Source organism: Protopterus annectens, chromosome 11.part0 (genome assembly GCF_019279795.1).
Source record: "Protopterus annectens isolate FY-2018-M chromosome 11.part0, PAN1.0, whole genome shotgun sequence".
NCBI lineage: Eukaryota > Metazoa > Chordata > Ceratodontiformes > Protopteridae > Protopterus > Protopterus annectens.
The window spans coordinates 526,566,974-526,590,319 of NC_056745.1; the positions used below are offsets into that span (position 1 = coordinate 526,566,974).

The 23,346-nt window shown below is 42.7% G+C and overlaps 1 protein-coding gene across 2 annotated transcripts in view; it reads left to right on the plus strand.

Moving 5' to 3' along the window:
- OTUD6B (OTU deubiquitinase 6B) overlaps positions 1–23,346 on the plus strand; it is a 1,944,790-nt gene that overhangs the window by 1,443,992 nt on the left and 477,452 nt on the right. The gene's annotated exons all lie outside the window — the stretch shown is intronic.

Here is a 23,346-nt window from a genome sequence, read left to right on the forward strand (position 1 = left end):
AGTTTGGAGGAAATAGAGGAAGACAGGTTAGTTAGCAGAGGGGCTCCATATAATAAGGAAGGCAGTAGATAAGTGGTGGCTAGAGCGTTCCTAGTAGTATAAGAGAGGAAGCGATTGTTCCTATACAGCATACCTAGTTTTTGGTGGGTTTTCTTAATATTTTGTTGAATATGGATATCGAACTTGAGATGTTCGTCAATAGTAATACTAAGTAGTTTAACGGAAGGAACTACGTCTATAGCTGAATTAGTTTGACAGCACTTTGAAGGCATTTGTGTTGTAGGAGAATGTCTTTGTGGGAGGGAAAAGTAGAATTTTTGATTTGTTTGCATTGAGAGAGAGGTGGTTTTGGCGCATCCAATTTTCGGTGGGTGAGTAGGCAGTTTGTGTTTTAGACAGCAATTCTGAGAGGTTAGAGGCAGAGCAGACTAAGGTAGAATCATCTACATATTGAATAATTTTGGAATCAGGAATGGCAGCATGAAAGTTGTTTATGAAGATATTGAAAAGCATGGGCCCTAGAGTAGATCCCTGTGGTACGCTAGTTGGGGAAGGTAAGAAGGAAGAGGTAGAGTACTTCATTTGACTGCCTGAGTTCTATCTGATAGGTAACTGGAGAACCAGGATATAGTGTTTGGGGAAAGGTAGAGCTTTGAGAGGTGATAAAGAAGTGTTTGTGTGAAACAGTGTTGAATGCTTTGGACATATTGAGCAGAACAGTAGAGACTAGATGTCCAGAGTCTCAGGTAGATTGATTCTAAGAAAAAGAGAGTAGAGCAGTTATAGTACTATGACCTGGGTGGAAACCATGTTGTGTAGGTGTAAGAAGATTGTTTTGGGCCAGGTAAGGCATAAGTTGAAGGTGAATGCACTTTTCAAGGATTTTAGAGATTGGAGAGAGCAGAGTGATAAGGCAGAAGTTAGAGATGCTGGTGTTTTTTCCTCCTTTATGAAGGGGAAGAATATAGGCTGAGCACCAGATTTTTGGGGACGTTAGATTCCTTAATAGATCTGTTGATTATAATACTGATTGGGAGAGCTGAGGCATCAGCAGCACATTTTAGAAAGGCAGAGGGAATGCTGTCAGGAGCATTACAACATGGTTTAAGTTTGGATAGAAGTCTTTTTATGAAGTTAGTAGAGGCAGGTTTCAAGTCAAACAAGGGGGAAGAGTTATTAGTGGGGTTGGATGAGGAAGAGGGAGGGGCTGGAGGGTTAATGATGGAGAAGGTCCTGTTCAGGTCAGAAATAGTTTCTAAGAAGAATGAGTTAAAATCAGAGCCTAGATCAAGATCCGATTTGCTTGGGTCAGGACAAGGATTATTTTTGGATCCTGGATTAAGCAGTGAGTTTATTGATTTCCAGAAGTGATTGGTGTTTTTGTTGTTGTTGGACTGGAGTTTAATGTAGTAGGACTTTTTGTCCTTGATTATTAGCTGTTTTGCTAGGTTACGTTGCTGTTTGTAGGGTATTGTGAATTTTATCTTTTTGGTAGAGCTTCCAAAGTTAGTCCCTTTGGTGCATAATTTTCTTAGTATCTTTGGATAGCCAAGGAGCTCTATTAGTTTTTACCCTCTTGTGTCTAAGAGGGGCAAGGGAGTTTAGAGTGTCCAGGAAGACAGAGTTGAAGTGTTCTATAGCATTGTCAAGAGGGAGTTTAGTGTTTGCCATTTCATTTGTTTGAGAATGATGTGGGGTTGAAATTGCTGAGGTTACGGGTATAAATATATTGGTGCTGGTGAGGGGAAGAGGTCGTTGAGCGATGAATGTAAGCTGGGAAATGGTCGCTGGTGGAATCAGGAGTTGTGCCAGAGTTGGTTATTTTATTAGGATCAGAGACTAAGATCCAGTCTAAAGTGGAACCAGGGGGATTTACTTTGTTAGGTCGGGTGAATGAGTGAATTATCTGACAGAAGTTATGGAGGTTTATGGACAGGGAGGGAGAGATGCTATTAATTTTGTTCCAGTCAATAGTTTCTCCTAAAATATAAGTTTCATACTTAACTTCAGTAGAGGCCCATAGGAGAATATCCTCAAGGGTAGAGATATTGTTACCAGGAGAGATATAAAGGGCTATTATGCAGATATTCTTGTGTTTATTCATTTTTAGTAGTCCAGCAGTCAGTTCTGTGTTCTGGAAATGTGGAATTGGAGTTTGGAGGGGTATTAAGATGAGGAGGTTGGAGTATACTAAGGCAGAGCCACCCCCTTTCTTATTTGGTCAGTCATTTCTGAGAATATGGGTAAAGCCTCATACCTTTGTTACTCATTACAAAGTTGATTTGGCCTCCAGGAACAGGGCCTGTTTTGGGTCTACTGTTCTGAAGAGTTTTCTCCATTGAGCCACCCAAGAAAGAAGGTGCTAGGGATGCTGTGCCAACCAGCAAAGAATGAAGGCGAGATGGGACAACATAACATTAAGAAGTTATGTACTCACCATAACGTTCCATGTTTGTTGTCCATCTTGCCTTCATTCTTGTGTCCCACCCTCCTTCTCCCACCTTCGCTCCTGGAGATCAAGTATTTCTTATTAAGATTGGTTACTATGTCTCTTACTCCCTCCATGGTCTCTCTTATGATATGGTTATATACTATTATATAATTTTTATAGTATCTGCAAACAAGATCTGGCTAATCTTCCCTAAGCATCATGGGATAGGGTATAGCTATGAGCCAGTGGAAGCTCTCGAGCTTTTGTATAAGGTTGAGTGGTACCCAACCAGCAAAGATTGAAGGGGAGATGGACAACAAACATGGAACATTATGGTGAGTACATAACGTATTATGCCCTTGATGCAATATGAAGTCGTAGTTATGCCAAAACACAGCACTTTGCCAAAAACATGCAGTCGCGTTGCTTTGTTTATGCTTAATGTGTCCTTTTTCCCTTATCATATTCATTTTGCTCATTTAATCTCTTTTCATGCCCATTGTACTTTTCCTGTGCTTGTTTTACTCTAAACATGCCTGTTTTGTTTCAAACATGCTTGTTTTACTTTAAACATACTTGTTTTGCTTTTCTGATACTCGTTTTATCAACTATCTTAATCTTCAGCATTTCATTTAATTAATAAAACTTTTGTGCCTCACTCTTGTCTAATAATGTGGTTTGCGCCCTTGTAATGCTCCTTTTTATCTTTTTTATAAAATAAACTGTTCATGCAAGTTTTCATTACCTTTGGTTCTTTTCTGGACCTTTTCATGCTAATTTCTCTTAGTTTACCTTCTACCTTTATTTCTGCACGTCGTAGGTCCGAATATCAGTCTCTGGAATCCCGGTTCTGACACTGTCACTTGTTCTAGTCAGGATGCAATAGAGGAGTCTTTGTGGGTTCTGTTCAAGCAGCTTTATTATATACAAACACATCACGATTGAAGCTTATTAACTTTAACTTAGGTAACTTATATACAAACTAGCTACATTCGTTCATACATGCTCAACTCCCTCGCTGCACTTTCAAAATGGCACAGAGTATAGCACGTGCTTGCTATTTATATATGCACATTCAGTCCTTGATATGCTTCTTAAACGTACAGCACACACGCACACCCACACTGTTCTACATGGACTATCTTGAGTTGTGAATATTTATGCAGTGGGGAAGTTCTAGCCAGTGTAATCTCCAAGGACTGTGCAGTGGTGGTTTTTAGTGAGGTACTTAGTGCATATTTGGGTATTTTATTCTAACATGCATCAAGTTTAATTTTAAGGGTGGTGGTGTGATTTGTTAAGGTTGGGGATGCATATAGAAGGGATGGAAGTAGGATTGGCAATGGCTATGGATTTTCTTGTAGACTCTGTGAGAAAACATTTTGATCTGTATAATGATCCTAGTTTCCAGTGGGTCTTTTTAGTGATCTGGAGTAGGTGTTGGTCATATTTAAGTCTGTCATTAAGTTAGAATCAGAGTAGCTTCATTTGTGGTACACATTCAGTTTTTTTATTGTCGGATGACAGGATGTGGAATTTGTGGTTTTGTTCTGTAAGACTTTAGGGAGTAAAGAGTGATAGTTTTGTCTTTTTGGGGTTGAGAAGTAGGTTTACATTGGTGAGCCAGAATTATGTGGATAGGAAAGCTAGTAGAATGCTGTCTTGTAAAGTATGTAGTAACTCTGCACAACAGATGAATGTTGCATCATCTGCATATTGAATAAGAGTTACTTCTTAAGAAGAAGTATGGAGTTTGTTGATAAATATGTTAAAAAAAAAAAAAAAAAAAAAAAGCTCAAGTTTTGAACCTTGGGGAATCCCACCTGTATCTGGCAGAAAAGTCAAGAGGTCTTGCTTTTACTTAACTGCTTGTTGTCTGACAAATAACTATATAACCACATTACAGACGATTTATTTAGACCAGTAGATGCTAGTTCGTATAATTGTTTCTGATACAGTACCATATAAAAGGCTTTTTGACAGGTCAACAAAAATAGATGAGAGTAGGTCCTCATTGTTTCTATGTTGATTGAGTGTGTTAGTAAATCTGAGGAGAGCAGTTGTGGTACTGTGATTTGCTCTCGAGTCCATGCTGCTGCTTGGGAGAAGGTAAGCAGTGTTCGTTGAGGAATTTGAATATTTGGGGGTATATACATCTTTCTAGAATTTTGGAAAGGGGTGAAAGGATCCCTATAGGTTGATAATTAGTCAGTCTGTTAAGTTGCTGTCTGTATGGAGGGGGATTATGGATGACTTTTTCCAGACTGTTGGGCCCTAGTTTTTGCATATGGATCTGTTGATTAGGATAGGGACAGAAAATACTGCCAATATAGTTATACATTTGAGGTATCCTGTTGGTAGGTCTTAAGCTGCCAACATTATATGCTTTAATTTTAGTAATGATATTTTTTATTGCTGCTGTAGGGGCAGGTGTAGGCATGAATTGCTGTGCAGTAATATTAGTTTCTGGCATGGTGGATGGTAAGTTGGAGTTTTGTTTAGTGATTGCTAGGACTGAGTTAATGAAGTGGTGGTTAAACAGAGTTGGAATGCTGGCTGAGCTCTTTTTGATTGTTGGAGAGGGAGTGTAGATTTGCCCTGGGCAAAATAGCTTTTTATTGGATGAGCAGAAGAGAGTGAAGTTTTTTGATGTGAGCTCTGCAGGTTTGAGAAATTGGATTTTTTTATCATTGTTTATTTGCTGCTTAGATAGGTTTCATAGGGTTTTGTATTCCTGTAGGGTTTTGATTTTTGGTTTTGGACCATTCCTTCCAGGCATGATCTCTCTGTCAGTCGTTAATTCCTTGATTTTGTGTTTTAACCATGGGGCTGGGTTTTATCTGACTCGCTTGGTCCTGAGGATTGCCTGTTTAGTATTTTTAGAAATATCAGGTTAAAGTGGGTGACTGCTTCATCTGGGGGTAGAGTTTTTAGTAGGCTCCAGTCATATTGATAGAGGATTGAGTTAAATTGTTTTATGTTGAATTGTCTTTTCTTGCAAACCTGTTTGCAGACTACTTGTTTAGGAATATTTTGTCTCTGTCTTGTTATATCCTTTTATGTTGCTCAATTTATAAGCAAGGGCATGGCATGTAGGAGCAGAGAGGTCATCATACAGTATACTGCCCTCTTCAGTTTGTGCTTGACCAGACACATGCAGCAGCTGGAATGTCCTCATAGGTTCTTTACAGAAAGAATACAAGGAGTAAACACAATGTCCTATGCTGATTGCCTCAAAGCCCTGTCTCTTTACTCGGTTTCATGCAGACTTCTGAGAGCTGATCTTTGTCTGGCATACAGGGCATCTCTGGACCCCATTTTGATGAACCGTTTGCACATCTCCATAATGAACAGCAACAGAACTACTAAATTAAATGTGTAAATTTTTTGCGACAAAACTAGCTCATGTTGGAAAGCCAGATATGATTCTCAGAGAATTTCCATTCTCTGGAACAGGCTCTCCATCAATATGAAGCAAAGCTTTTCTTTATCCTTATTTAAGTGCAACTTAGACCAATGGATGGATAATCGGAAATTCACCCCGGTGTAGTCTCTGTGTCTCTGAAAGACAGTAAGTAAATATACCCCCTTCCTCCAGTAATTCATATTTGTAGGTCACACTTGGGTTGCACAGCTAGGCTTATAAAGGCCCTAGTGGTCATTAGCCTAGTATACCCCTATGAATGTGTATAAGTTGGGAAGTGGTCACTATTAGTATGTGGTGGGGGGGGGCACTGAAGGTTATGGCATCTAGTTTATTGGTGAGAAACCACTTGTGTGGTTTCTCTCTTTGGTTTTTGTATAGTCTGGTGGTGGTGTGTGTCAGCTGTTAGAAGCTGAATAAGTTTATGGTGGATGAGGTTGAGTCATTTTGTTTCTATTCAGTGTTTGTATCCCCAGTTGTTATGTTTTCCTGTTTTATTTTGCTGTTTATCCACAATAGGATATATTTGAATATGACTGTATTATTACATGGGGTAATGTAGGGTCCTTTAATACAAATGGGTTTGTTAATGTTTTTTTTTAATGAGGTGACTAGGACATCAGTGTAGGAGTCTGTGGGGATATTCAGTTATTTATAGGGAATTTTTGTATGTGACTGCTGTACCACCCCCACTTTGTGTTCTGTGAGATCTGATATATTCATTGGGATCATTTCATTATTACTTATTTTGTATTTCTACCAGGTTTTGGTTGCTACTATACAGGGCTGTAGTGCTTAAGCATGCATGGAGGTCTACAGTTTTATTGCAGTTGCTCTGGAAGGTTTTGTTGAGTAGGGGAAGGTGTGGCCTTTAGTGAGCAGTGGGGAGTTAGATGGGGTTGCCTAGGAAGAGGCATTTGGTATGGATTGTGGGATACTGGTGGGGCCAGGGTTGGGATGAATGTCACCACTGAGTTTGTTTGGTGGTGGTATTATTCAGTGGGTAGTCATATTTGCATTTGGTTGTGGCAATTAGTATTGAGTTGGGTCTGTTACACTTGTTTTTATGTATTTGTGTGTATGCAAGTGCAGTAGAGAGTGTGGATAGAGTTTGAGTGATATGAAGGAAAAATAAGATTTGTTTAAGTGTATTTGTGTGCTGTTGTGTGGGTAGACGTATAAAATCTTCTGATCTGTGCAGGTGAGATTAGAATAGTCATTGTAATTGCACGTATATCTTTGTTTCATTGTAGTTAGAAAAGGTTGTGTAGATAAAACAGATGTAAGGTTTTTATTGGTGATGGAGAGTGAGGACGAAAGAGGTGCACTATAACTGTAAAGAGCATAGAACTGGAATCCAGAATGTTTATGCTTGGTGATGGTTTTTGTGTGTGGTGAGTTAGAATTATTTTGAAATAATATATGTTGAAGTATGGGAGGGATGATAGGAGTTGAGTTCATATAAGGTGACTGGATTTTGTTTGGTGGAAGTTTAGTGAGGTGGTAGTTAGCAAACTAATTGGTTGATGGGCTGTCAGTTGAAGTGGATTGGGTAGCGAGCAAGGCTGGGTAAAGGTAGATGCATATAAATGTAGATGTAGTGGGGGGTGGGTGAGAATTGTTAGGGTAGGAGAGCAGAGTGGAGCCCGAGCAAAGCAAATTTTTTACAATGGAGTTCAGATGTTCATCGTGTTTTACTGTTGCAGTCATTACACTTGGGTTATCCTGCTGGCAGGCTACCCACAGTCGGCCTGAATTCCAAAGTCCAGGTCTGGCGTTGGTTGCTGTCGCCTCTTCCCTGACGTCAGTGCACCAGGGGTATATAAGATGCAGCCGACGCCATTTTCTTCAGTCTTTCTTGCCGCGTGGTGCCCAAAGCAAAAGCAGTTTGCAAGTGCCGGTCGGCCGACTCCTGAGATTTTCGAATTTGAATTTCAGAGCCCAAGTCTTCAATAAAGCTAAGTACCCCGTTGGGGAAACTTTTTTTTGCTCCAGACCGATGTCAGTAAAAGTTAACAATTGTATTTCTTGTGGGAAGCAAATACCTCATAAGGATTTTCATTCTTACTGTATTCCTTGCCTAGGCCCTGACCACGACGTTGCTAGTTGTTGGTTTTGTGCTAGATTTAACCAGTGCACTATTAAGCGTCTGTTCGATTTTGCTTTCCATTACTTTGGCCGAAGGTTTAACTATATAATGCCATTGGAACAGCCGATGACCGGAGTTCATAAAAAGCACAAGGAAAAAGAAAAGTACAGGCATCCAAGGTCCAAAACCGACAACTAAGCCTCTTCTAGGCCAGTCACCGGTTCACCGGTTCTCAGTGAGGCGCTTTCGCAGCCCCTGACACCCGCTACCTCAGAGCCACAGGCCGCCTCCGACTCCCACATGGAGACAACTAGGCCTCTGGAAACTCAAGGTATTGGGCCTATGGAAACGATTCCCTCAGATGGGTCCGGAGCCGCTGAGCAGGCATCGGCTTCTGAGGGTGTTTTCAGACCTACACAGCTTTCTATCAAGACCACTTCAGCAACCAAGGCAAAGTCTAAAACACCTTTAAAGACAAAGAAACAAGTACTGCATTCTTCTGGACAGTCATCCATGCCTAAGAAACAGATGCTTAAAATGGCCGAGGACTTAATCACTTTGATCAGGGGTTCCCATCCCCCTCCTGATAAAAGGCCTAGGCAAGACACTGACTATGATTCCGCTGACCAGGTTTCTATTTCATCTGATTCCTCTTCAGAACAGGGATATTCTCTTCCTCCCTATGAGGACTCTGATGCTGAAGAATCTATCCCTTCAGCCTCTCCTCCTGAGGATTACTCTTTTGGGGAAACCCTGCACACCATGAGGGAGCATTTCCATTGGGAGAGCCAGGATTATTCAGAATCCAAGAAAAGGCTCAGAGACTTTCTTTTATTGCCTCAACACAAACCTCTTGCTATTCCTCCTGTGCTAGACATTGTAGATGATGCATTTTCTGAGTCCAGTCTGTCTCCTGATTCTTTACCCCCTGCACCAGTTAAGCCAGATAGGTACTATAGGGTTCCAGAGTCACATAAATTTCTTTATAAAAACCCTGCTGCTGCCCCAGAAACTATATCTCAGGGTCCCAAAGGGTCAAGGCTTCCACTGCAAAAAACCCTGTTCCCTCTGATAGGGATTCTAGAGCACTGGACAGATGGGGGAAAAAGTTTACACCTCTGCTACCTCAGCTGTAAGGGCTTTAAACCAGTTTCCCATGCTTAAATATCAGCAATACGTAATGTCACTGCTAAAACAGAAAATGTTGACAAATTCTGAATGTTCTGAAAACAAGGAAATGCAGGATTTATTGCATGCAGCTGAACAAGTGGGAAAGCATACTTTGCAATGTGGTTTTGATTCACTGGAGGCCTCTTGCAAGGCCGCTGTTACAGGCTCTGTCATTCGAAGACATACTTGGTTAAAGGAACAGAATCTGCCTGATCATGTTAAAGCAAAATTATTGGATGTTCCATTACAGCATGATACTTTGTTTGGTGTAAAGGCCGAAGAGGTAGTAAAGAAAATGGAGGATAAAGCGAAATCTATGCAGACAGTAAAGAATTTTTTACAGGTTCAGCCACCCAGATTTAGCAGGAACTGGCCTTCTAAGAATTGGTCCTTTCCAGTGTCAGGCCACAAAGAGGCAGATACAGACGCCCTAGAGGCAGATCTCAGCCCCAAGGCTCATGCAGGCCTAAACAATGGGGTGCTTTTACCTCCAAAAGCGGAGAAGACAAATCACAGCCATATAGGAAACAATCCCAATGACTTTCCTCTGCCATTGCCGAGCACTTCTCTTTTGGCAGCACCCTTAGGGGGAAAGCTAGCACTTTTTTCACAAAATTGGCACATGATCACCCAGGACAAATGGGTCTTGAATATAGTTTCTCAGGGCTACAGGTTCCACATGTCCTTCATGGATGCATCTGCAGTCATAACAAATGGGTTGTCCTGTCGTCAGGCAGCCCTTCGGTCGGCCGGATTCCAAAGTCTGGGTCCGGCTTCGGCTTCGGCTGATGTCGCACTTCACCCGACGTCATCTCTGCTGGTCTTCGGGTATAAAGGCATCAGCCGACGCCATTTTCCTCAGTCTTTCTTGCCGCGGCGCCAAGCAGAAGCTGTTCGCAAGTGCCGGTCGGTCAGATCCAGAGATTACTACTACCGAATACTACTTCGAAGACTTCTAAAAGCTAAGTACCCCGTTGGGGACTCTTTCTTGCCTCAGCCGATGTCAGAAAAAGTCAATAACTGTTTAACTTGTGGGAAACAAATACCTCATAAAGATTTCCACTCTTACTGTTTGCCTTGCTTAGGCCCAGACCACGACGTAGCAGCCTGTTCGGCCTGTGCTTCCTTCAACCGACGAACGCTTAGGCGTCGGTCGGAGTTTGCTGAACAGTTTTTCGGCTCAGATTTTGCGTACATTATGCCGTCGGATCCTCCGACTACCCAAATTGTTAAAAAACGCAAAGAAAGACCGACACTCGCGGTCCGCGGTTTCGGCCGAAACCACGGTTAAGCAAGCCGCGAGTGTCTCTGTTTCGGCCGAAACCGAGAAAACTGGTCAATCTTCAGCCGAATCTATGACTACTACTGAGGCTCCTGTTACCTTATCTGAATCAGCCTCAGAAATTTTGCCTACAACTGTGGTTCCTACTGATCTATCAGACACCATCCCCTTGGATATCTCTACCCCAGCACGTGGTGCTGCTAGGCCTCCTGCAGCCATGTCTATTAAGGCCTTTGCCAGGGCTAAAGCAGCCAAATCAGCTAAATCTGTGCCTGTTAAACCACCCTCACTCAGGCCCACTTCTAGTTCTCAAATGCTTACTCTGGCAGAAGATTTAATATCCTTAATTAGGGGATCCCAATCTCACCCAGACAGGGCCTCTCAGCCCCCAGAAAAGAGACCTAGAGCAGAGCCCCCGAGCCTGTGTCCTCTGATGATTCTGTGGATGACTCAGACATTACAGACCAGCCAGAGGCTCCTTTTTCCAATTATGAAGATTCAGATGCTGAAGAATCCATTCCAGCTGCCTCTCCACCAGAGGAATTCTCCTTTGGGGAAACCTTACATGCCATGAGAGAACAATTCCAGTGGCAGGGACAAGATTTCTCAGATTCTAGAAAAAGGCTTAGGACTTTTCTGCACTTACCACAACATAGGCCCTTAGCTATACCTCCTGTCCTATCTGTTGTGGACGATGCATTTAATGATGTCTGCACTGCTCCTGATTCCTTACCTCCAGCCCCTGCCAAACCAGATAGATTTTATAGGGTGCCAGACACTCATCACCACCTATACAAGGCCCCACTTGCAGACCCCGAAACTATATCCCAGGGGCCTAAGGCAGTAGCCTCGACCACAGCAAAAACCCTATTCCCTCTGAAAGGGAATCCAGGTCCTTAGAGAGATGGGGAAAAAGTCTACACCTCTGCTACTCTCTCTGCTAGAGCTTTAAATTGTCAGTTTCACATGATCCAATACCAAGAGTTTATGCTTGATCATTTAATTAAAAAGTTGTCCTCTGATGAATCTTTAGATAAGAAATATGTATTAGATATGGTGAATAACATCCAACAGGTTAGTAACCATTCTTTAAAATGTGGCTATGATGCACTGGAGGCTTCATTTAGATCAGCCATGACTGGCACAGTGATAAGAAGGCATGCATGGTTGAAAGAACAGGTCTTGCCGGATCATGTTAAAGCTAAGCTATTGGATGCTCCTATGGATAAGGCCAGCCTATTTGGGGAACCTGCCCAGCAGGTAATGAAGAAAATGGAAGAGAAGGCAAAATCTGTGCAAACAGTTAAAGATTTCCTACAGGTTCAGCCCCCAAGGTTTAGCAGGAACTGGCCTGCCAAAAATTGGTCCTTTCCTGACTCCACAAGATCCCAAAGGGGCAGGAACAGACGCTCTAGGGGCAGAAATCAAACTAGAGGAGGTGCCTACAGAGAACGACAGTGGCAAGGCAATAACCGAGGCACAGACGCAACCACTGCCACTGCAACAGGACAAACACAGTGACTTGGCTCTGACTCCGCCTACCAGGGAGCAAATAGCAGCACCATTAGGCGGAAAGTTAGCCTTATTCTCGAAAAATTGGCACTATATTACAAAAGACAAGTGGATTTTGCAAACCATAGACCAAGGCTACCGGTTCCACTTCCACACTTTACCAGTAAAAAGAGGAATGCCAAACCTGCCCCCAAATCAAAAAATAGAAGCCCTGCATCAGACAGCAGAATTAATAAAGATGAGAGCTGTGGAAAGGGTACCAATAACAGAACAGGGCAAAGGATTCTATTCCAGACTCTTCCTAGTACCAAGAAAAGAAAAAACCTGGAGACCTATTCTCGACCTGTCCATCTTAAACACATACATCATTGTCCCAAAATTCAAAATGCTGACCCTACAGCAACTTCTTCCCATGCTGGGCAAGGAGTGTTGGCTGGTAACTCTAGATCTCAAGGAGGCATACCTGCATGTCCCCATTCGACCAAATTGCAGAAGATACCTCAGATTTCTTGCAGGATCAGACCATTATCAATTCTCAGCATTGCCCTTTGGCTTATCTACTGCGCCCAGAGTATTCACAAAATGCCTGGCATCAGTAATCGCTCACTGCAGAGTACAGGGAATCCAAATTTATCCATACCTGGACGACTGCCTGTTACAAGCGGACAACAAAAGCAAGCTGACAACAGATTTACAAAGGGTCATTTACTTGCTACAAGCCCTGGGATACACAGTCAATTTTCAAAAGTCAAGACTGGTACCATCCCAGACAAGAAATTTCTTGGGCGGAATTGGACACAGTAAAACAGATGGCATTCCTAACTGCAGAAAAACAAAAAGAACTCCCTCTTTACTTCTTGGCATTAACAAAGCAGAACAAACTAACAGCAAGAAAAGTTCTGCAGGCCTTGGGCTTCATGGCATCATGCATAATCTTGGTCCCACATGCCAGACTGCATATGAGAAAGTTACAGTGGTACCTAAAGAATTTATGGTCTCAACACAGGCACAGCTTAGAAACAGAAATACCACTAATCCCATGCTTAAAACAGGAGTTCCTATGGTGGGCTCGGACATGCCAGTCAAACCCAGGCTTATCCTTCCACAACTTTCGAGCAAACCAAACCATCACAACGGATGCCTCAGACCTAGGATGGGGGGCACACATGCTGGACAAATGCGTACAAGGACTGTGGACTCAGGACCAGCTGCACCTGCACATAAACCAAAAAGAAATGCTGGCAGTAAAACTGGCAATCCTAAAATTCAGACCATTCCTCAAAGAAGGCCATTTGATGATAAGGACAGACAACACCACAGTCATGTGGTACATCAACAAACAGGGAGGCACTCATTCTTACCCCCTATGCAGAATGACTTTGGACCTATGGAATCTGGCTCTCAGCTACAACATCCAGTTACAGGCAATATTTGTACCGGGAAAAGAGAACACCCTAGCAGACATTTTAAGCAGAACCACCTCGGATGCTCACGAATGGATGCTACACCCGACATCTTCAAGGCCATCACAAAGAAATGGGGAATGCCACAAATAGATCTATTCGCTTCGCCACAAAATCACCAGCTCAAAAAGTTCTGCACAAGGACATTCCACCCACTTGCATGGAAGGTGGACTCTCTATCCTTCAGCTGGAAAGGCCTGACAGCATATGCATTCCCACCTCTTCCCTTGATGCACAAGGTACTACTGAAAATCAAAGAGGAACAACCAAGGATAATTCTGATAGCTCCGAACTGGCCAAGACAACACTGGTACCCATTGCTGAGGAGCATGTCCCGGGAGAAAATGTGGTCAATACCCCTGATGCCTCTGATGTTAACTCAGAACAACTACAACATCATACATCCAAACCTAAAAACCTTGCAACTGACTGCCTGGAACATCACATAGCCGTAACTAACCCAGACCTTTCACAAAGGGTTAAAGACATTATCCTTGAAGCCCGCAGACCTTCAACAAGAAGGAACTATGCAGGAAAATGGAAAAGGTTCGTCATTTGGAGTACTGAAAGAGGAAAAGATGTGTCGAACATAGACATTGCTAACATTCTGGAGTACTTGGCAGAGCTTCTACATACAGGCCTGTCCTATTCCTCCATCAAGATACATGCATCAGATATTTCAGCAGAATACAGCTTTGATCCTCCTGTCTTTTCACATCCTCTACTCAGGCAGTTTCTCAGAGGGATCAAGAATGTAAAACCTCCTAGGAAACCACCATTACCAGCATGGGACTTGAACTTTGTACTAGAAAAGTTGACACTCCCTCCATTTGAACCAGCAGCAACAGCAGATCTACAACACCTGTCATGGAAAACTGCTTTCCTACTGGCTATTACTTCAGCAAGGAGGGTTTCGGAACTACAGGCCTTAATGGCAGTGCAACCCTTCCTAATCTTCCATCAAGATAGGGTGTCCATGAGAACTAATCCTACATTTATGCCTAAGGTGGTATCCAGAGTGTCTTTAAACCAGACAATCCACCTACCTACCTTCTTTCCCAATCCACAAAACACAGGTGAAAGAATAATGCATACCTTGGATGTACACAGACAGTTACGCTACTACCCGGACAGAACCAAAGGTAACAGAAAAACTGACCAGCTCTTTGTAGCCTATGCAACAGGAAGGGAAGGAAAAGCAATTTCCAAACAGACAATCTCCAAATGGATAGGAAATTGCATAAGATTCTGTTACTCCTACCATGGAAAACCAATTCCACAGAACATAAGACCTCATTCTACAAGGGCTACAGCCACTACCACAGCTTTCTTAAGAGGAGTGGCAACCAAGGACATTATTGAGGCGGCTACTTGGACCTCCGTGCATACATTTGCCAAGCATTATAATTTACCTCTATATTCTAGATCCCGAGCAGGGTTTGCCACTGCTGTACTGCAAGGGATCCTGACTACACCATAATTATTATTCCTCCTCCCTAGTTTGGCTATGGTATTCTACCCATTTGTTATGACTGCAGATGCATCCATGAAGGACATAGTACAGTTTTGTACCTACCATAAATTTAGATGTCCGAACTGGATAGCATCTGCAGTCAGGATTACCCTCCCTCCTTCCCCTCTGCGGTACTCCTAGGGTATTTACCCTCCTAATAGCTAGCTGGGGGGGGGGGGGGTCTCTTATGGTGTATTTGTTTGTATATATGTACATACATGTTTATTTTTGTGTTTGCCTTCTACTATTTTGGAAACATTGGCATTTATCCAAAATTTAGCTTTCCAAGAGGGCAATTGGCATCTGGGGCAAGAAACACTGAGGAAAATGGCGTCGGCTGATGCCTTTATACCCGAAGACCAGCAGAGATGACGTCGGGTGAAGTGCGACATCAGCCGAAGCCGGACCCAGACTTTGGAATCCAGCCGACCGAAGGGCTGCCTGACGACAGGACAACCCATTTGTTATGACTGCAGATGCTATCCAGTTCGGACATCTACATTTATGGTAGGTACAAAACTGTACTTTTCACACCCTTCCAAAGACAAAAGGTATGCCAGACCTGCCACACAATCAGTGAGAAGAGGCACAAAAGCAAATCTCATCTCTCATGGACATGAGGGCTATTCAGCGAGTACCACAGCAAGAGCAGGGACAAGGATTTTACTCGAGACTTTTCTTGGTACCCAGAAAGGACAAAGCCTGGAGACCAATACTGGACCTGTCAATTCTAAACACTTTTCTGGATGTTCCAAAATTCAAAATGTTGACTCTGCAGCAGCTTCTGCCCATGCTGGGTAAGAAGGCTTGGCTTGTAACTTTGGACCTCAAAGAGGCATACCTGCATGTCCAAATCAGACAGTCTTGCAGAAGATACCTCAGATTCATAGCTGGCTCAATGAACTACCAATTCTCTGCACTGCCCTTTGGCTTATCTACTGCGCCCAGGGTCTTCACAAAATGCCTGGCACCCGTATTTGCATTTTGTAGACAAAGATGAATTCAAATATATCCCTACTTGGACGATTGCCTTTTTCAAGCAGAGAAAAAGGACATTCTACTGAAGCATCTGGCGTTTGTAAAAAGATTACTAATTTGCCTAGGGTACACAGTAAACGAAAAGAAATCAAAACTAGTACCCTCTCAAGAGATAATATTCCTGGGTGCAAGCTTAAATACAACTGCCCAGATGGCTTATCTCACGCCAGAAAGGCAACTGACTTCTTACTTCGAAAAGATAGCAACAAAAACCCAGTTACCTGCAAGAAAAATTCTGCAGGCTTTGGGCTTCATGGCATCCTGCATTCTGCTAATTCCATATGCAAGACTGCATATGAGGAAGCTACAATGGTACCTAAAAAGTGTTTGGACTCAACATTGCCACAGCCTGGAAACATTAATTACCCTCATACCCTGCCTGCAACAGGAGCTTCGATGGTGGGCACTGGCCTGTCACCACAACAAGGGACAGCCATTCACTTTACCCACAGCCAGGCAGATACTAAGAACAGATGCATCGGATTATGCCTGGGGGGCCCACATAACAGGAAAATGTATTCAGGGCACATGGCCCGCAAGCCAAATGCATTTTCATATCAATCAAAAAGAGATGCTATCTGTACAGAATGCCCTGACAGCCTTCAAAGCCCTACTCCATCCAGGACAACTGTTGATAAAGACGGACAATACTACAATCATGTGGTACATAAACAAGCAAGGGGGCACACATTCCTACCCCCTCTGCAGACAAGCCATGACTTTGTGGAACACAGCATTGACTTACCAAGTGCACCTGCAAGCACAGTTCCTGCCAGGAAAGACAAATACTCTGGCAGACGAACTAAGCAGAAGCCTCATGGACCCTCACGAGTGGAAACTAGATCCACATGTCTTCAGCATGATAACAAGATAATGGGGATGCCCAGACATAGATCTATTTGCCTCCCCTCACAACTGCCAACTACAGAGATTCTGCACAAGGACTTATCACAGACAAGCATGGAAGGTGGATGCTCTATCATTCAGCTGGAAAACCCTTACAGTATATGCCTTTCCTACACTGCCTCTCCTCCCCAAGGTACTCCTAAAGGTCAGACAAGAGAAGCCAAAAATGATACTGATTGCCCCAGACTGGCCACACCAGCACTGGTATCCAATCCTAAAGAGCTTGTCTCAAGGCCCAGCCTGGACTTTACCTCAAATTCCTCATCTACTGACCCAACAAAACAATCAGATCCTGCACAGCCAACTCAAAACCTTAAATCTGGCTGCATGGTGGATAATATAACCACTCAGAACACACCTCTCTCTAAAGCAGTTATGGATTTTATTTTGGAGGCCAGGAGGCCCAGTACCAGAAAATCTTATGCAGAAAAATGGAAGAGATTATGTGCTTGGAACCAGGCACAAGGAATTGACACGCTTGTTCCAAATATTCCTCAGATTTTACAATACCTAACTGAGATGCTGGACAAAGGCCTATCCTTCTCATCAATTAAGATCCATGCCTCTGCCATTTCAGCTCATTACAATACGGAACTGCCTATTTTTTCACATCCACTGTTAAGGCAGTACCTCAGAGGGGCCAAAAACATAAGACCTCCATGGAGAGCACTGATACCTACATGGGACCTCAATTTTGTCTTGGAAAAGCTCACACTGCCTCCTTTTGAGCCAGCCAATTCAGCTGAGATAAAATTCTTATCATGGAAAACAGCTCTGCTCCTAGCAATAACTTCAGCAATAAGAGTCTCAGAGTTACAGGCATTAATGGCTGTGGAACCTTTTATTATTTTCCATCCGGACAGGGTTTCTCCAAGGACGAACCCGACGTTTATGCCTAAGGTAGTGTCCAGTGTGACTCTTAATCAAACCATTCATTTGCCTACTTTTTATCCAAACCCACAGAATAAAGGGGTGAGACTTCTGCATTCTTTGGACATACACAGACAACTACACTTCTACTTGGACAAAACTAAAGCTTTCAGAAAGACTGAGCAACTTTTAGTGGCATATACTGCAGGATCACAAGGAAAGGCTGTCTCAAAGCAAACTATTTCAAAATGGATAGGCCACTACATTCGTTTCTGCTAGTCACAACATGGCAAATCAGTGCTTAAGGGCATTAGGCTGCATTCAACCAGAGCAGCAGCCACTTCAGCAGCCTTCCTCAGAGGAGTACCAACCAAGGATATTTTGGAGGCTGCAACTTGGACTTCAGTGCACATGTTTACCAAGCACTACCACTTACCTCTTTACTCTAAATCCAGAGCAGGCTTTGCCACTGCAGTTCTGCAGGGCCTCATAGCCACTCCTAATTCTATTTAGACCCAGCCACCCAACCTCAGCTTTGGGATTCAACCCGTGTAATGACTGCAACAGTGAAACACGATGAACATAGTACAGTTGTGTACCTACCATAAATGTAGATGTTCGAGTGTATTCACCGTTGCAGTCCCGGTTACCCACCCACCATCCCCCTTTCTTTGCTGGGACTTATCGGTACTTCTCTATTCTATACAACCTATGTGGTGTATTTGCTTGTAGATGAAGGTAATGTTTATGTTAGTGCATGCTTTTTTATAAGCAATATTTTTAGCCTACTCTTTTGGGGGCACCTGACATCTGGGGCAAGAAAAACTTAAGAAAATGGCGTCGGCTGCATCTTGTATACCCCTGGCGGACTGACGTCAGGGAAGAGGCAACAGCAACCGATGCCGGACCAGGACTTTGGAATTCAGGCTGACTGTGAGTAGCCTGCCAGCAGGATAACCCAAGTGTAATGACTGCAACAGTGAATACAGTCGAACATCTACATTTATGGTAGGTACACAACTGCACTTTCTTGGGTGTTTAATTTAGGTAGCAACATCAAGCAAGGTTGTCTATTCTCTTCACCTTTGTTTATTTTTAATTTAGACCCTTTGGCAATCATCTTGAGGCGAATCCCAAATAATAGTACATTACAGGAATTACCTTATATGTTTTCTCTGTATTTAGGTAATTGTTTATTATACTTATCTAATCCAGAGCAGGATTTTGGTGTTATTCTTCAGGAATTTCATATTTTTCATTTAATGTATAAAGCTTATGGAAATGGGTTTGGGTTGTTTTTTTTTTTTTTTTTTTTTTTAATGGCATTGTCACATATTGTAAGTTCTTGCAGGTAGAATTTTTGAAATACACTCTAACATGCTAGAAAATGCTGTTGAGATGTATCCCTGCATTATGTTTTTTTATGATTGTATGAGACACTTAAGTGATGGTCCCAATAAAATTGTTTAAAGAGACCTGTCTGGCTAACTAGTTTGTTGCCAGCTCTGTTGGAAATATTGTCCATGCTAAAGTGGTTGATAGTTTTTTTTTTTTTTAAGCAGGCTGACCAAATAGTCTTTCCAGTGCTGTTGGAAATATTGTTCATGCTAATCATGCTTGCAGATGTTAATGTCATAGATCAAACAGAACAGTGAGAGTGAGTCTGCATTGTTTCCCTAAGTTAATGTAATTTTCAGAGGAGTTGGCAGTGGACTGGACATGTAATTTATTTATGGCATTTACCCAGATGCATAGGTAGAGTGGGGTGTAATAAGCGGATCCCAATCAGGCTTTGTTGTTTACTGCCATTTAGAATTAAATGCTAGTATTGCATTTGTAGTCAGAACTGAAGCACTCAAGGGTTCCATGTTTGGCATAAACTTCCCCGGCATTTCCTGGAATTCATTAATTCGAGTGTATATTAAATAAGCGAACGCTTAAAAAAGCAAACGCTTATTCATCGACCCTAGTTCAGCGAACGCTGAAAATGCCGAACACTCGGAACAGTCATTTTTTTCCCAGGGAAAAAAATCGCTGTTCCACAAAAAAAACAAACAAACAAAAAAAAAAAAAACCTTAAAACAGTATTAAATGTGGGAGGCTTTGTCCCCTGCCCCCACCCCACTTAAATATACCAACTCCGAGATCGCACCACAGTGGTGGAAACGACGAACTCCAGAAACCGGCCCAGCAATTTTTTTCCCTGAGAAAAAATTCTCTGTTCCGGGTGTTCGGGATTTTCAGCATTCGCTGAAATAGGGTCGATGAGTCAGCGTTCGCTTTTTTAAGCATCCGCTTATTTAATATAGACCCATTAATTCCAATGCCCTGGCCTAGCTTTTTCTTACCCCCACTAGAGGTAGCAACATCCTTAACCTAGTCATTACTAACCTGGACGACCATTGCTCTACACCAATAATATACTCCTCCTTGGTTAGATCCGACCACAAACTAATCACCTTGGAAATCCACATCCCTCCCACCCAAAGTTAACCACCATGAAAAACTTCTCCAAAACTAACTTTGGGCTCCTAAAAACAGAAGTGGCTAACTTCACGGCACCCATGCAAATGGAGATCAGTTGCATGACTGCCGAATCATACACCAATGCACTGTATGAACACGTACACAAATGCATGGATCTTGCCATACCCAATAGAACCAAAATGCTCTCCTCCAAAAAAAGGAAGCCAATCTGGTGGTTCCCTGCCATAAACAAACTCTACAACAGAAGGAGGAAACTGATGTGGAATAAGGCAAAGCTTATTTTCTCAATTCCAGGACCTGCCCTTGCCATGACCCCACCTAGTCTTCCTTCCCTTTATATACCCTCAAAAGGACCATACTTAGTACCTCATTACACCTCTCTCTCCAATGTGTCTACTATGCATGTACATAATTTTATACAAATAAAAAAAAATATTGTTGACCTATTGAACTATATCAATGTAAAATTATGTTACTAAGCTTCCTTTTAATGCAACTTTAACTTTATGCATGTAACCCAACATATGTGAATCTTTTTGCTATAACTGCTATTATATCAATATTGTTTAAAATTGTACTTGTTTAAAAATGTACTACTGGAGCTTTTCTCCTCGGGTCTCCACTGAAAATGGGCCACAAGCCCAGTTGGACAAACCCGGTTAACAAATGTCAATAAATAAATAAATAAATAAATAAGGTGAAGTCCCAAGACTAGTAAAACTCCCTTGTCAGCCTCAACAAAAAGTTGAGATCCCTCATCAAATCCTCTAAAGCTAGCTATGAAAACAGAATTGCAGCAGATAGTAAAGATAACCACAAGCCCTTCTATAGTTATGTAAAGAATCTCCATGGCAATACCCAGATTTGCTCTGAGCTACTGCACAATAGTACTTCCTATACTGAGCCAACAGATATTGCCAATATACTGGCCGACAGATTCAGTGCCAACTTTACCCCTCTTCCCCCCCAAGGGACCAGTCACAGTACCAGTAGATTGCCAGGCACCCAGTATTACTGCTGCACAGGTTAAAACAGCACTGTCCAAGGCCAAGAATACAGCTTCTATGGGACCTGACAATATCCCTGGCTGTGTTCTACATGAACTACAGAGTGAAACTGGCACCTCACCTGTGTGCCCTGTTCAGTCACATCCTCACCTCAGGCTTTGTCCCTACCGAATAGCGCACTGCTACAGTCATCCTTCTCCACAAAAGAGGAGCGACTACAGACCCTAGGAATATTACCCCATTAGCCTGACGAGTCGGATATGCAAAGCTATGGAATGCATCATCATGGACCTAATAAACAAGGATATAGGGAATCTCCAAAATCTGGATCCCACATAGTTTGGTTTTGTGAAGGGTAGATCATGCCTGCTCAACTTGGTCAACTTCTTTGAGTCAGTCACCAGAGCTGTGGATGAAGGCAAGGTGGTTCATACACCCTACCTTGATCTGGCCAAGGACTTTGATACCATTCCCCACTCAGGAATCATAGAAAAACTCAGTAAGCTAGGCATCAGCCCCTATATCACTAGGTGGGTTGCAAACTGGCTCACAGGTAGAACCCACAGTGTGAAAGTAGCTGACTCCAAGTCAGACTGCTGACCAGTCACGAGTGGAGTCCCTCAGGGTTCGGTCCTAGGTCCTCCCTTGTTTGGTATCTACTTATCTGAAGTCCAGGCCAACACAAAGGGACTCTGGCTGACAAAGTTTGCAGACAATTGCAAGTTGGGAGGTATTATTAACTCCCCGAGTGATGCTGACATTCTATAGAAAGGCCTCACTGAGACCAATAACTGGTGTCAGAACCATGGCCTAAAGCTCAATGCCAAAAAATTAGTTGTCACCCCCTTTGGGAAAAACCCAGTTCCCATATATTATCATATTGATGGTAGTCCACTAAACACAGAAGACATTATAAGAGGTCTAGGAACAGGTTGACAGCAACCTCTCTTTTGGCCACTGTGGTCAGAAAGTCTTTCTGTGTGGCACATCTCATTACTAAGGGTCTTGCATCCAGGAAGAAAGAGGTCATTGTCTCCCTCTACTCTTCCCTCATTAGGCCAGCCATTGAGTACAATGACTCATTTGGCATGTACCTCACTAAAGACCTGCAACAACTGGAGAGGCCACAAAAGTACCTCACAAAGAGGATCCTAGGCCTTAAACATTTGTCCTATATGGACAGAATAAAAAAACTCCAACTATTCTCTGTCTCATATCGCATACTTAGAGGCGATCTCTGCTTGACTTACAAAGCCATGTCTGACCCAGCTCTGTTAGAAATGCTACATCTAAAGAAATCCCAATCCCTCCACACCACACGCTTCAGAGACCTCAACCTCAATTACCACAATCAACATAACATACTGGAGGGACAGGTTCATAACCCAGAGACTGCCCATGCTATGAAATAGACTTCCCATACATGTCAAGCAGACCACCTCACTGGCCCTCTTCAAGAGAAATCTTGATGAGTGGATTGGATATAGAAAATTCACCCCAGGGATCACTCCAACGGCTTTATTCGACAGAGGCACTGAGAACTAAGATTGGGTGGCACGATGCCAGGGTAATCCTATGGGCTAGGCTTGTAAAGGCTCCAGGGCCATTAGCCTAGTACACACCTATGAACCTATAATCTTGTCAAACTATAGCAGCTTCTTGCTATGGTGGAGAGCAAGCCTAGTAATCTATTAATAACTCAGCATAAAAGGTAAATACTAACCCTTGTCAGGAGATTGAACTAAGGGCCTCTCCATATTGTTGTGGTTGTCACTGCCACTGGACCAGTGCAGTACCAGATTGTTTGTTCTACATTGGATGCTTGCACGTTGAAAGTCACCATCATGGGGGTTTCATAGTTAAAAGGAGAAACAACTGCTATTGGGAGAATCAGGTACCTAACTGTCCAGATAGCCTTTGTTGTTTCAGTAGTAGTGACAACTGTGTGGTGTCCTGGATTCAAACCCCCCCCCCCCAGATAAGGATCAGTGTTTACATTTTCACTCAAATGTTAGACATGCAAAATGTCTTTGGTATACGAGTTTTGTGTTGCTACACAATGTTGGTAAGTGAAGATGAACAATCTGTTCTTAAAAATTATTAGCATTTAGCACTACTGTTAATGTTTTCATTTGAGTGTCCTTGTAATCATTT